This window comes from Nomascus leucogenys, chromosome 7b, assembly GCF_006542625.1.
Source record: "Nomascus leucogenys isolate Asia chromosome 7b, Asia_NLE_v1, whole genome shotgun sequence".
In the NCBI taxonomy this organism is placed as follows: Eukaryota; Metazoa; Chordata; class Mammalia; order Primates; family Hylobatidae; genus Nomascus; species Nomascus leucogenys.
This window is the reverse complement of record NC_044387.1, coordinates 29,896-43,382: the sequence shown is the minus strand read 5'-3', so window position 1 is coordinate 43,382 and position 13,487 is coordinate 29,896.

Here is a 13,487-nt window from a genome sequence, read left to right as displayed (position 1 = left end):
AGCCAGGTGGGCTGCACGTAGAAGTATGGGGCAAGGTGTGCTGTGGTCACGAACGGGTTTTGGACAAGTTGGGGTGGAGCTACAGCAGCAGCAGCAGCTTTTTTCTACCCCAGAGACTTCACTGCTTCTCTTCTGAGCTTTCTGGGATCCAGAGTTGATTTTCTTGGTTCTCTCTCTCCATAAATGCTCCTCGTCCTTAGTTTCTTCTCTCCTCAGTGATGGAGAAAGTCTTACCCTGGGCCTATCATCTATAGCTGACATCTGGGTCTCCTTGGAGAGACAGGGCCTACTCTCAAGGGACAGTCTATGATAGGCCATAGACTGGGTGGAGAACTCAAGCCGTGATCCCTGAAAACTTCACATGCACATTCATGTGGTGACATATCACATAATCTCCTGATCTTTCACCATTCATACTACTCTATGACTTGCTTTTCCATTTAGCAAATATAGAGATATTTCTATGTTAGTGTGTACAGGCCCATCTTATGTCTCTAAACTGATCTTCCACAATAGGGATACTTATAAGACAAAGTGCCACAGTTCTTTCCTAGGAAGGAATGTTTAGCCTTCCATGCAGGAGAGTGCCCATTTCCCTCCATCTAAGCCAACACTGCTCTCATCAAAGGTGTCATCTTTACCAATGTCATAGATGTTCCAATTTTCATTTTTAAAATTGACGCTCTTTGATCTGCCTTCATGTTCCTATGGATAGTTTAACCCTGAAAAGGTTAAACTTTCAGATCATGAAGCAGGTGTCTCCTGCTCATAGTGACAGGAGAAACGGAAGAATGACCAGCTGTGTGACAAACCAAAACTCCAGGGACTTAGACACCCGAGGGGTGTGCCCACCTGGACATCCGAGGGGTGTGCCCACCTGGACATCCGAGGGGTGTGCCCACCTGGACATCCGAGGGGTGTGCCCACCTAGACATCCGAGGGGTGTGCCCACCTGGACATCCGAGGGGTGTGCCCACTTAGACAATCCGAGGGGTGTGCACAGTTAGATATCTGAGGGGTGTGCCCACCTAGACACCCGAGGGGTGTGCCCACCTAGACACCCGAGGGGTGTGCCCACCTGGACATCCGAGGGGTGTGCCCACCTGGACATCCGAGGGGTGTGCCCACCTGGACATCCGAGGGGTGTGCCCACCTGGACACCCGAGGGGTGTGCCCACCTGGACATCCGAGGGGTGTGCCCACTTAAACAATCCGAGGGGTGTGCACAGTTAGATATCTGAGGGGTGTGCTCACTGTTTTCTCATGGGACGGCTAAGCAAATGAAAAGTATTTGTAAAAACTGAATTCATAATGAAGCTTATTAATAGGAACAATAAAAGAAAATGGGTTGACAGTGGCTAAACTGTACAGGGCAAGACTCTGATGCCAGAGCAGTGGGCGCGGCAGGGATCGTGCACAACATTGACACTTACAGAGGCAGAGGTCCTCATTGTGCCTCTCATCAATATATGAAATCTTACAATATTTGCAAGGGAAAACGTTCTGGTGAATCCAATCTTAGCAAATTTACAGTGGAAATGTGAAAAAATGAAAATGGTTCATCTTTCATACATAGAAAACTGACCAAGAAACAGAAGTTAGCTTAACGGAGTTTACTCCAGAAACTCTATTCTTGGTAAAGAATCACCAGTGATCTAATTCTGGACACTATACACGGGTTTTTGCATGGACATGTGCTTTCATGTCTCTCGGGTAAATACTTAGGGGTGGAATGGCTGGATCATATGGTAGGTGTAAGTTTTGACATACAAATGCATCCCCGAAGCAATCACCACAACCCAGAGAGTGAAAACGTCCGTCACTCCCTAAAGTTCCCTTGTGGCACTTTGCAATCCCTCCAGCCTGTCCCCTCTCTTGCCCCAGGCAATGTCTGGTCTGCTTTGTCTCACTATCAATTTGCTTTTCTCATAATTTTATATAAATGAAACCCTATAGCAAGCCCTTTTTAAAATCAATCTTCTTTCGCTCAGCATAATCATTTTGAGATTCATTTTTGTATCAGTGATTTATTTCTTTCCATTGCTGAGTATTTCATCACACGGCTATACCACAGTTCGTTTTCCTATCTACCTATTGACGGACATTGGGTTGTTTCCAGTCTGGGCTATTCCAAATGAAGCAGCTATGTGCACTCAAATACAAGGATTTGTATGGGCATGCATATTCATATCTCTTGGCTAACCATGTATGTGAGGAATGGCTGGTAGGTATATGTTAAAAAGCACTTTTTAAAAAACATCGAGTGTTTTTTCAAAGTGATTGCAACATTTCACAGTCCCACCAGCAGTATATGAGAGAGCCGACTCTTCCACATCCTTGACCAGATTTGGTATGGTCAGTCATTTTTTAATTTAATTTAATTTAATTTTATTTTATTATACTTTAAGTTTTAGGGTACATGTGCACAATGTGCAGGTTTGTTACATATGTATCCATGTGCCATGTTGGTGTGCTGCACCCATTAACTCGTCATTTAGCATTAGATATATCTCCAAATGCTATCCCTCCCCCCTCCCCCCACCCCACAACCGTCCCCAGAGTGTGATGTTCCCCTTCCTGTGTCCATGTGTTCTCACTGTCCAATTCCCACCTATGAGTGAGAACATGCGGTGTTTGGTTTTTTGTCCTTGAGATAGTTTGCTGAGAATGATGGTTTCCAGTTTCATCCATGTCCCTACAAAGGACATGAACTCTTCATTTTTTATGGCTGCATAGTATTCCATGGTGTATATGTGCCACATTTTCTTACTCCAGTCTATCGTCGTTGGACATTTGGGTTGGTTCCAAGTCTTTGCTATTGTGAATAGTGCCACAATAAACATACGTGTGCATGTGTCTTTATAGCAGCATGATTTATAATCCTTTGGGTATATACCCAGTAATGGGATGGCTGGGTCAAATGGTATTTCTAGTTCTAGATCCCTGAAGAATCGCCACACTGACTTCCACAATGGTTGAACTAGTTTACAGTCCCACCAACAGTGTAAAAGTGTTCCTATTTCTCCACATCCTCTCCAGCACCTGTTGTTTCCTGACTTTTTAATGATCACCATTATAACTGGTGTGAGATGGTATCTCATTGTGATTTTGATTTGCATTTCTCTGATGGCCAGTGATGATGAGCATTTTTTCATGTTTTTTGGCTGCATAAATGTCTTCTTTTGAGAAGTGTCTGTTCATATCCTTTGCCCACTTTTTGATGGGGTTGTTTGTTTTTTTCTTTTTTCTTTTTCTTTTTTTTTTTTTTGAGACAGAGTCTCACTCTGTCACCCAGGCCGGAATGCAGTGGCGCAATCTCCGCTCACTGCAAGCTCCGCCTCCCAGGCTCACGCCATTCTGCTGCCTCAGGCTCCGGAGTAGCTGGGACTACAGGCGCCCACCACCACACCCGGAGAATTTTTTGTATTTTTAGTGGAGACAGGTTTCACCGTGTTAGCCAGGATGGTCTCAATCTCCCGACCTCATGATCCGCCCGCCTCGGCCTCCCAAAGTGCTGGGATTACAGGCGTGAGCCACCACACCTGGCCTGTTTTTTTCTTGTAAATTTGTTTGAGTTCATTGTAGATTCTGGATATTAGCCCTTCGTCAGATGAGTAGGTTGCAAAAATTTTCTCCCATTTTGTAAGTTGCCTGTTCACTCTGATGGTAGTTTCTTTTGCTGTGCAGAAGCTCTTTAGTTTAATTAGAGTCCATTTGTCAATTTTGGCTTTTGTTGCCATTGCTTTTGGTGTTTTAGACATGAAGTGCTTGCCCATGCCTATGTCCTGAATGGTATTGCCTAGGTTTTCTTCTAGGGTTTTTATGGTTTTAGGTCTAACATGTAAGTCTTTAATCCATCTTGAATTAATTTTTGTATAAGGTGTAAGGAAGGGATCCAGTTTCAGCTTTCTACACATGGCTAGCCAGTTTTCCCAGCACCATTTATTAAATAGGGAATCCTTTCCCCATTGCTTGTTTTTGTCAGGTTTGTCAAAGATCAGATGGTTGTAGATATGCGGCATTATTTCTGAGGGCTCTGTTCTGTTCCATTGATCTATATCTCTGTTTTGGTACCAGTACCATGCTGTTTTGGTTACTGTAGCCTTGTAGTATAGTTTGAAGTCAGGTAGCGTGATGCCTCTGGCTTTGTTCTTTTGGCTTAGGATTGACTTGGCGATGCGGGCTCTTTTTTGGTTCCATGTGAACTTTAAAGTAGTTTTTTCCAATTCTGTGAAGAAAGTCATTGGTAGCTTGATGGGGATGGCATTGAATCTATAAATTACCTTGGGCAGTATGGCCATTTTCACGATATTGATTCTTCCTACCCATGAGCATGGAATGTTCTTCCATTTGTTTGTATCCTTTTTTTTGAGATGGAGTCTCACTCTGTCACCCAGGCTGGAGTGCAGTGGCGCGATCTCGGTTCACTGCAAGCTCCGCCTCCGGGTTCACGCCATTCTCCTGCCTCAGCCTCTCCGAGTAGCTGGTACTACAGGCGCCCACCACCACGCCCGGCTAATTTTTTGTATTTTTAGTAGAGACGGGATTTCACTGTGGTCTCGATCTCCTGACCTCGTGATCCACCCGCCTCGGCCTCCCAAAGTGCTGGGATTACAAGCTTGAGCCACCGCGCCCGGCCTGTATCCTCTTTTATTTCATTGAGCAGTGGTTTGTAGTTCTCCTTGAAGAGGTCCTTCACATCCCTTGTAAGTTGGATTCCTAGGTATTTTATTCTCTTTGAAGCAATTGTGAATGGGAGTTCACTCGTGATTTGGCTCTCTGTTTGTCTGTTATTGGTGTATAAGAATGCTTGTGATTTTTGTACATAGATTTTCTATCCTGAGACTTTGCTGAAGTTGCTTATCAGCTTAAGGAGATTTTGGGCTGAGACAATGGGGTTTTCTAGATATACAATCATGTCATCTGCAAACAGGGACAATTTGACTTCCTCTTTTCCTAATTGAATACCCTTTTTTCCTTCTCCTGCCTAATTGCCCTGGCCAGAACTTCCAACACTATGTTGAATACGAGTGGTGAGAGAGGGCATCCCTGTCTTGTGCCAGTTTTCAAAGGGAATGCTTCCAGTTAGGCTGCTCGGGGGTCAGGGACCCACTTGAGGAGGCAGTCTGCCGGTTCTCAGATCTCCAGCTGCGTGCTGGGAGAACCACTACTCTCTTCAAAGCTGTCAGACAGGGACGTTTAAGTCTGCAGACATTACTGCTGGCTTTTTGTTTGTCTGTGCCCTGCCCCCAGAGGCGGAGCCTACAGAGGCAGGCAGGCCTCCCTGAGCTGTGGCGGGCTCCACCCGGTCCGAGCTTCCCGGCTGCTTCGTTTACCTAATCAAGCCTGGGCATGGCGGGCGCCCCTCCCCCGGCCTCGCTGCCGCCTTGCAGCTTGATCTGAGACTGCTGTGCTAGCAATGAGCGAGACTCCGTGGGCGCAGGAGCCTCCGGGCCAGGTGCGGGACACAGTCTCCTGGAGCCCGTCGGAAAAGCGCAGTATTAGGGTGGGAGTGACCCGATTTTCCAGGTGCCGTCTGTCACCCCTTCCTTTGATTAGGAAAGGGAACTCCCTGACCCCTTGCGCTTCCCGAGGGAGGCAATGCCTCGCCCTGCTTCGGCTCGCGCACGGTGCGCTGCACCCACAGTCCTGCGCCCACTGTCTGGCACCCCCTAGTGAGATGAACCCGGGACCTCAGATGGAAACGCAGAAATCACCGGTCTTCTGCGTGGCTCACGCCGGGAGCTGTTCCTATTCGGCCATCTTGGCTCCACCCCCCGGTCAGTCTTTTTAATTTCAGTTATTCTGATAGGTGTGTGATAATATTTCATTGTGGTTTTAATTTGCATCTGCTTAATGACTGGTGATGTTAAGCATATTTCGTGTGCTCATTGGCATCCACACATCTTCTTTGGGGAAGTGTCTTCAAATCTTTTGTCTATTTAAAAACTTCTGTTGTCATCTTTTTACAGAGTTTTGAGAGTTCTTTTTATATGCTGAATGTAAGTTCTTTGTCAGTTGTATGCATTGTAAATATCTTCTCCAAGTCAGAGCTTTCCTTTTAATTCTCTAAACGGTGTCTTTTGGAGCACAGCAGTTTTAAATTTTGAGGGAGTAAAACTAATCACTTTATTCTTTATATCTGTTGTTATATATTATTTGGTATATCTATTCATGTATTTAGGAGTTCCTCAATTCTCTCAGCAATGTTTTATAGTTTTGAGTGTGCAGGTTTTTCACATATTTTGTCAGAATTATTTATAAGTATCTCATATTCCGATACTCAATTGTTGATTGCTAGTATACATAAATACAGTTGATTTTTGTGTGGTTATCATGTATCTTGAAATCATGGATCATGCTTTTGGTGTATGATCTAAGAGATTTTTGCTTAACCCAAGGTCACAAAAATGTTCTTTTATGTTTTATTCTAGAAATGTTAGAATTTTAGATTTTTCACTTAGGTTTATGATCCATTTTGAGTTAATTTTTGTATTTGGTATGAACTTGGATTGAAATTTTTTTTTTTTTTTCTGAGACAGAGTTTCACTCTTGTTGCCCAGGCTGGAGTGCAGTGGCACGATCTTGGCTCACTGCAACCTCTGCCTCCCAGGTTCAAGTGATTCTCCTGCCTCAACCTCCCGAGTAGCTGTGATTACAGGCACTCACCACCATGCCTGGCTAATTTTTTTGTATTTTTAGTAGAGATGGGGTTTCACCATGTTGGCTAGGCTGGTCTTGAAATCCTGACCTCAGGTGATCTGCCCATCTCAGCCTCCCAGAGTGCTGGGGATCACAGGCATGAGCCATCGTGCCCGGCTGAAAATTCTTCGGTATATGATGTCCAATTGCTGCAGCACTGTGTGTTGAAAAGATTCTCCTTTTTCCATTGAAATGCCTTTGTACCTCTGAAGAAAATCAGTCGTTCATATATGTCTGGCTCTGCTTTTGAGCTATTTTGTTCCTTTCATGTATTTGTTTATCTTGACACCAATACCACACCATCTTACTGCAAATGGGTTTATAATAAGTCTGGAAATCAGGTAGTATACATCTTCCAACTTTCGTGTTTTCTTAAAGCTGTTTTGATGAGTTTAGGTCCTTTGTATTTCCATATGAATTTTAGCATCGGTCTGTTGGTTTCTACAATAAAAATTCTGGCCGGGCTCGGTGGCTCACGCCTGTAATCCCAGCACTTTGGGAGGCCAAGGCGGGCGGATCTGGAGGTCAGGAGATCGAGACCATCCTGGCTAACAAGGTGAAACCCCGTCTCTACTAAAAATACAAAAATTAGCTGGGTATGTTGGTGCACGCCTGTAATCACAGCTACTCAGGAGGCTGAGGCAGGAGAATGGCGTGAACCCTGGAGGTGGAGCTTGCAGTGAGCCAAGATTGCGCCACTGCACTCCAGCCTGGACAACAGAGCAAGATTCCGTCTCAAAAAAAAAAAATTCTGCTGAGATTAAGCAATCCCATTACTGGGTATACCTCTAAAGGAATATAGATTTCAACATGAAATCAGTATGTTAAGGAAATATTTGCATTCCCATGTTCATTGCAGCACTGTTAACGATAGCCAAGATACGGTATCAACCTAAGCATCCATCAACAAGATGAATGGATCAAGAAAATGTGATATATATACACAGTGGAATACTACATAGCCATCCCAAAGGAGATTTTATTATTTGTAAAAATATGGATGAACTGGAGGACATTAAGTGAAAGAAGCCAGATACAGAAAGATACATGCTGCATGATGTCACTTATATGTGGAGTGGAGTGACGTCTAAGTCATAGAAACAAAGTGACATGGTGGTTTCCAGAGGCTGGGGGCTGGGAAGATTGGGGAGACTTTGGTCAAAGGACACAAAATTTCAGTTATTCAGGAGTAGGAAGTTCAAGATATGTATTACACATCATGGTGACTATAGTTAATAACAATATATTGTACACATAAAAATTGCCAAGAGAGTGGATTCTAAGTGTTCTTACTATAAAGAAAATGAAATGATAATTATGTGAGATAATGTTAAATAGCTTGATTTAGCCATTCCACAATGTATACATACATCAAAACATCATGTTGTATATCGTAAATCTAGACAATTTTTGCTTGCCAATTGAAAGAATTAACTTAAAAGAATCTGCTGTTTTCATTGTGATTCTGTTGAATTTGCAGATCAGTTTGTGAAGACATGACACCCTAACAATACTGCATCCTCTGAATCAGGAACTCAGTGGTGTATCTATTCGTTTATTTAGGGCTGCTTCAATTTCTCTCAGCAATGTTTTGTAATTTTGAGTGTGCAGGTTTTTCACATATTTTGTCAGAATTATTTCTAAATATTTCATATTCTGATACTCAATTGTTGACTGCCAGTATTCAGAAATATAATTGATTTTTGTGTGGTTACCATGTATCTTGAAACCTTGCCAAGTTCATTTATTAACTCTGGTGCTCTGTTTGTAGCTGCCACTGGATTTCAACATAGACACTCAAGTCTTCTGTGAATAAAGACAGTGTTATTTCTTTCTCTATTTATTTTTGAGATGGAGTCTTGCTCTGTCTTCCAGGCTGGAGTGCAGTGGCACAATCTTGGCTCACTGCAACTTCTGCCTCCCAGGTTCAAGTGATTCTCCTACCTCAGCCTCACGAGTAGCTGGGACTACAGGCATGTGCCACCACGCCCGGCTAATTTTTGTATTTTTAGTAGAGACGGGGTTTCACCATGTTGGCCAGGCTGGTCTCGAACCCCTGACCTCGGGTGAACCACCCACCTCGGCCTCCCAAAGAGCTGGGGTTACAGGTATGAGCCACCACGCCCAACCTTATTTATGTTTTTCTATCTGAAAGCCCTTGTTTGTTTTTCTTGCCTTATTTCACAGCACGATGCTGAATGGAAGTGGTGAGAGTGGACCTTCTTGTTCCTGAGCTTAAGCATGAAAAGCTTCAGTCTGTTGCCATTAAGTGTGAAGTTAACTGTGGGTTTTTCATAAATATCATTTATTAGGCTGAGGATATTTTATTCTCCAAGAAAAATATAGAGGTTTATATTTTTGCTAAGAGGTTTATATTTCTATTTTTTTACACAGTAATGAGTGTTGAATTTTGCCAGCTTTTCCTACGTTTATTGAGATGATCATGTGATTTTTCTGTTTTACTTTGTTAATCTGATGTATTAAATAAACTATTTTAGACCAACTGTAGATTTATAGTAGTCACAGATTGTTACAGATTTACTCCTCTAGTTTGAGACTGTTTCTCAGTCTTTTTTTTTTTTTTTTTTTTTTTTTTTTTTTTTTTTTGAGACGGAGTCTTGCTCTGTGCCCCAGGCTGGAGTGCAGTGGCGCAATCTCGGCTCACTGCAAGCTCCGCCTCCCGGGTTCACGCCATTCTCCTGCCTCAGCCTCCCGAGTAGCTGGGACTACAGGCGCCCGCCAACACACCCGGCTAATTTTTTGTATTTTTAGTAGAGACGGGGTTTCACTGTGTTAGCCAGGATGGTCTCGATCTCCTGACCTCGTGATCCGCCCGCCTCGGCCTCCCAAAGTGCTAGGATTACAGGCTTGAGCCACCGCGCCCGGCCCTGTTTCTCAGTCTTTCTTTGCTCTTATATGACCTTGACAATTTTGAGGGATAGTTAGGTATTTTGTAGCATGTCCCTCCATTTGAATTTGTGTAATATTTTTCTCACGATTATATTGGGATTATGAATTTCGGGAAAGAGTCTCAAAGAGACAAATTATCTTCATCACATCCTATCAGAAGTCTACAACATACATATGACAACAGTGATGACATTAACCTTGATCCGTTGGTCAGGGCAGTGTTTTCTGGGTTTCGTCGCTGTTCGCTTTCCGTAAGTGCTTCTTTAGAAGTGAGCCACTCAGTCCAGCCCACTCTCTGTAGTGATGGTGGTTGGGGATGTCAGCTCCACCCCCTGCAGATGGCAGGAGTTACACATAGTACTTTTAATTTTTCTGTGTGAAAGATTTGCCTCTTATTATTCATCTATTCATTGTATTAGTATAGAGCCCTAATGTATATTTCTTTTATACAGTGGACTATAAACCAATATGACATTATGTAATTTGTTGCTCACATTTTTCCAGCTTTGCCCATTGGGAGCCCTTTCATATTGGTTCTTGAGTCCCTTTGACATGCCTCCATCATTTTTTAAATTAAAAAATTATTACTAATTTATTTTTATTTTATAGAGATAGGTTCTTGCTATGTTACAGCCCAGGCTGGTGTGGTCTTGATCTCCTGGCCTCAAGCAATCCTCCTACCTCGGCCTTCCAAAGTGCTGGGATTACGGGTGTGAGCCATTGCACCTGGCTTCATTTCGTTTTTTGAGCACATCCTTACTTTCTGATATAATAAGATGCTACAGGCTCATTTTGCATTTCCCCTGCTTCAACCCTGGAATCCACCATTTCTCTAAAGTAAGCTGGTTTTTTCACTGGAAAGTGTTTTTTTAGAAACTAAGATCTGGACACTGGGTGTGCTTGTCAATACTGAGATGTGTTACTTCTAAGCCCTCAAAGCTGGGTGAGACAGTTAGGTAAATATGTTGTATACTAACCCATGTACACGCATGTATCTATTATTGTTTTTGTATCTATCCATTTTATATATATATAAAGCTAAATGAGAGTTCACAGTAATACTTTCAGCTCTTATCCAGTACCACAAGATTTAGTTTATCCTTTTCTTGCTTCCAATACTTTTTTTTTTTTTTGAGACAGAGTCTTTCACTGTGGCTCAGGCTGGAGTGCAGTGGCGTGTGATCTCAGCTCACGGCAACCTCCCCCTGGTGGGTTCAAGCGATTCTCCTGCTTCAGCCTCCCGAGTAGCTGGGACTACAGGCATGCGCCACCACGCCTGGCTAGTTTTTTGTGTTTTTAGTAGAGACGGGGTTTCACCATGTTGGCCAGGCTGGTCTTGAACTCCTGACCTTGTGATCCACCTACCTTGACTTGCCAAAGTGCTGGGATTACAGGCGTGAGCCACTGTGCCCAGCCCCATTAAATTTTTTTTTTTTTTTTTTTTGAGATGGAGTCTTGCTTTGTCGCCCGGGCTGGAGTGCAGTGGCAGGATGTCAGCTCACTGCAAGCTCCGCCTCCCGGGTTCACACCATTCTCCTGCCTCAGCCTCCCGAGTAGCGGGGACTACAGGTGCCTGCCACCACGCCCGGCTAATTTTTTTTGTATTTTTTAGTAGAGATGGGGTTTCACTGTGTTAGCCAGGATGGCCTCGATCTCCTGACCTCGTGATCCACCTGCCTCGGCCTCCCAAAGTGCTGGGATTACAGGCGTGAGCCACCGCGCCTGGCCCCATTAAATAATTTTTAAAGTTTAACTGACACTGCACTCCTGGGATAGACTCCACTTTAGTCATGTGTATTATCCTTTTAATATGCTGCTGGACTTCTCTTATTTATTTATGTATTTATTTTATTTAGAGGCAGGGTGTCATTCTGTCATCCAGGCTGGAGTGTAGTGGTGCAATCATAGTTCACTGCAGACTTGAACTCTTGGGCTCAAGCGATCCTTTCATCTCAGCCTCCCCAGTAACTGGAACTACAGTCATGTGCCGCCACACCCAGCTAATTTTTGTGTTTTTAGTAAAGACGGGGTTTTGCCAGGCCGGGCGCGGTGGCTCACGCTTGTAATCCCAGCACTTTGGGAGGCCGAGGCGGGTGGATCACGAGGTCAGGAGATCGAGACCACGGTGAAACCCCGTCTCTACTAAAAATACAAAAAATTAGCCGGGCGTGGTGGCGGGCGCCTGTAGTCCCAGCTACTAGGAGAGGCTGAGGCAGGAGAATGGCGTGAACCCGGGAGGCGGAGCTTGCAGTGAGCCGAGATCGCGCCACTGCACTCCAGCCTGGGTGCCTGGGTGACAGAGCGAGACTCCGTCTCAAAAAAAAAAAAAAAAAAAAAAAAAAGACGGGGTTTTGCCATGTCGGCCATGCTAGTCTTGAATTCCTGGCCTCAAGTGATCTGCCCGCCTTGGCCTCCCCAAAGTGCTGAGATTACAGGAGTGAGCCACTGCACCCACCCACAATTAATTTTAAAGTATTCTCGTTACTTGAAAAAGAAAATCTGTACTCTTAGCTTCCTGGCCTCCACCAAATTCCTTCCCAACTTCACCCGCAACCCCCCACACTAAACAACCACTAATCTATTATTTTTGTCTGTAATCTTTCTGTTCACTAATCTTTCTGTCTCTGTAGATTTGCCTATTCTGGACGTTTCATATTAATGAAATCGCACAATCTGTGGTGCTTTATATGTGGCGTCTTTCATTCAGCATACTTTTTTTCAGTTTCATCCGTGTTGTAGCATGTATTAGCACTTCATTTGTTTGTATTTTTGAGTAATATTTCATCGTGTGGATATACCACATTTTATGGATATTTGGATTATTTCCAGCTTTTTGGTTATTATGGATAGTGCTGCTATGCCCACTCATATACAAGCTTTTCTGTGAGCACATGTTCTCATTTCTCGAGTGTATACCTAGGAGTAGATTTGCAGGATGGATGTTTCACCATTCCAGGACTGCCAAACTGTTTTCCAAAGTGCCTGCACCATTTTGCTTCCTCCTCAGCAGTGTTTAAGGGTTCCAGTTTCTCCACAGCCTCATTAACACTTGCTGTTATCTTTTTCATTATTAGTAAGTGGCATCTCATTCTGGTTTTGATTTGCATTTCTCTCATGACTAATGATGTTGGGCATCTTTTCATGTGCTTATCGGCCATTTGTATATTTTCTTTGGAGAAATATGCATTTGCTTCACGTATTTTTAAAAACTATTTAATCGATATACATATTTAAGGTATACAACTTGATGGTTTGAAATAAGTATATACCCATAAAAATGTCACCACAATGAATGCCATAAACATATTCATCACTTCAAAAAGTTTGCTCCCTCTCTCTTCATTTCTAATTCTTCTGTTTTGTGATAAGGACACTTAACATAAGATCTATTTCCAGTATATGTTTAAGTGTATATAATACGGTGTTGTTAACTGTGGTCACTGTGCTGTACAGGAACAGGAGGTCTCTAGGACTTACCCCTCTGGCATAACTGAAACTTTGCACCCAGTGAGCAATGCCTGCTTGTTTCCTCCTCCCCCTAGCCCTTGGCAACCACCATTCTACTCTCTGCTTCTCAGTTTGAGTATTTTAGATTTGTTACATAAGTGAGATCATGTAGTATTTGTCCTACTTTGTCTGGCTTCTTTAACTTAGTATATTTGCTGCAAATAGAAGGATTTCCTTTTTATTTTATTTAGTTTTAATTTTTTTCGAGGCAGGGTCTCGTCTGTTGCCCAGGCTGGAGTGCGGTGGTGTGATCTCGGCTCACTGCAAGCTCTGCCTCCTGGGTTCACGCCATTCTCCTGCCTCAGCCTCCCAAGTAGCTGGGACTAGAGGCGCCCGCCACCACGCCTGGCTAATTTTTTTTTTTTTTG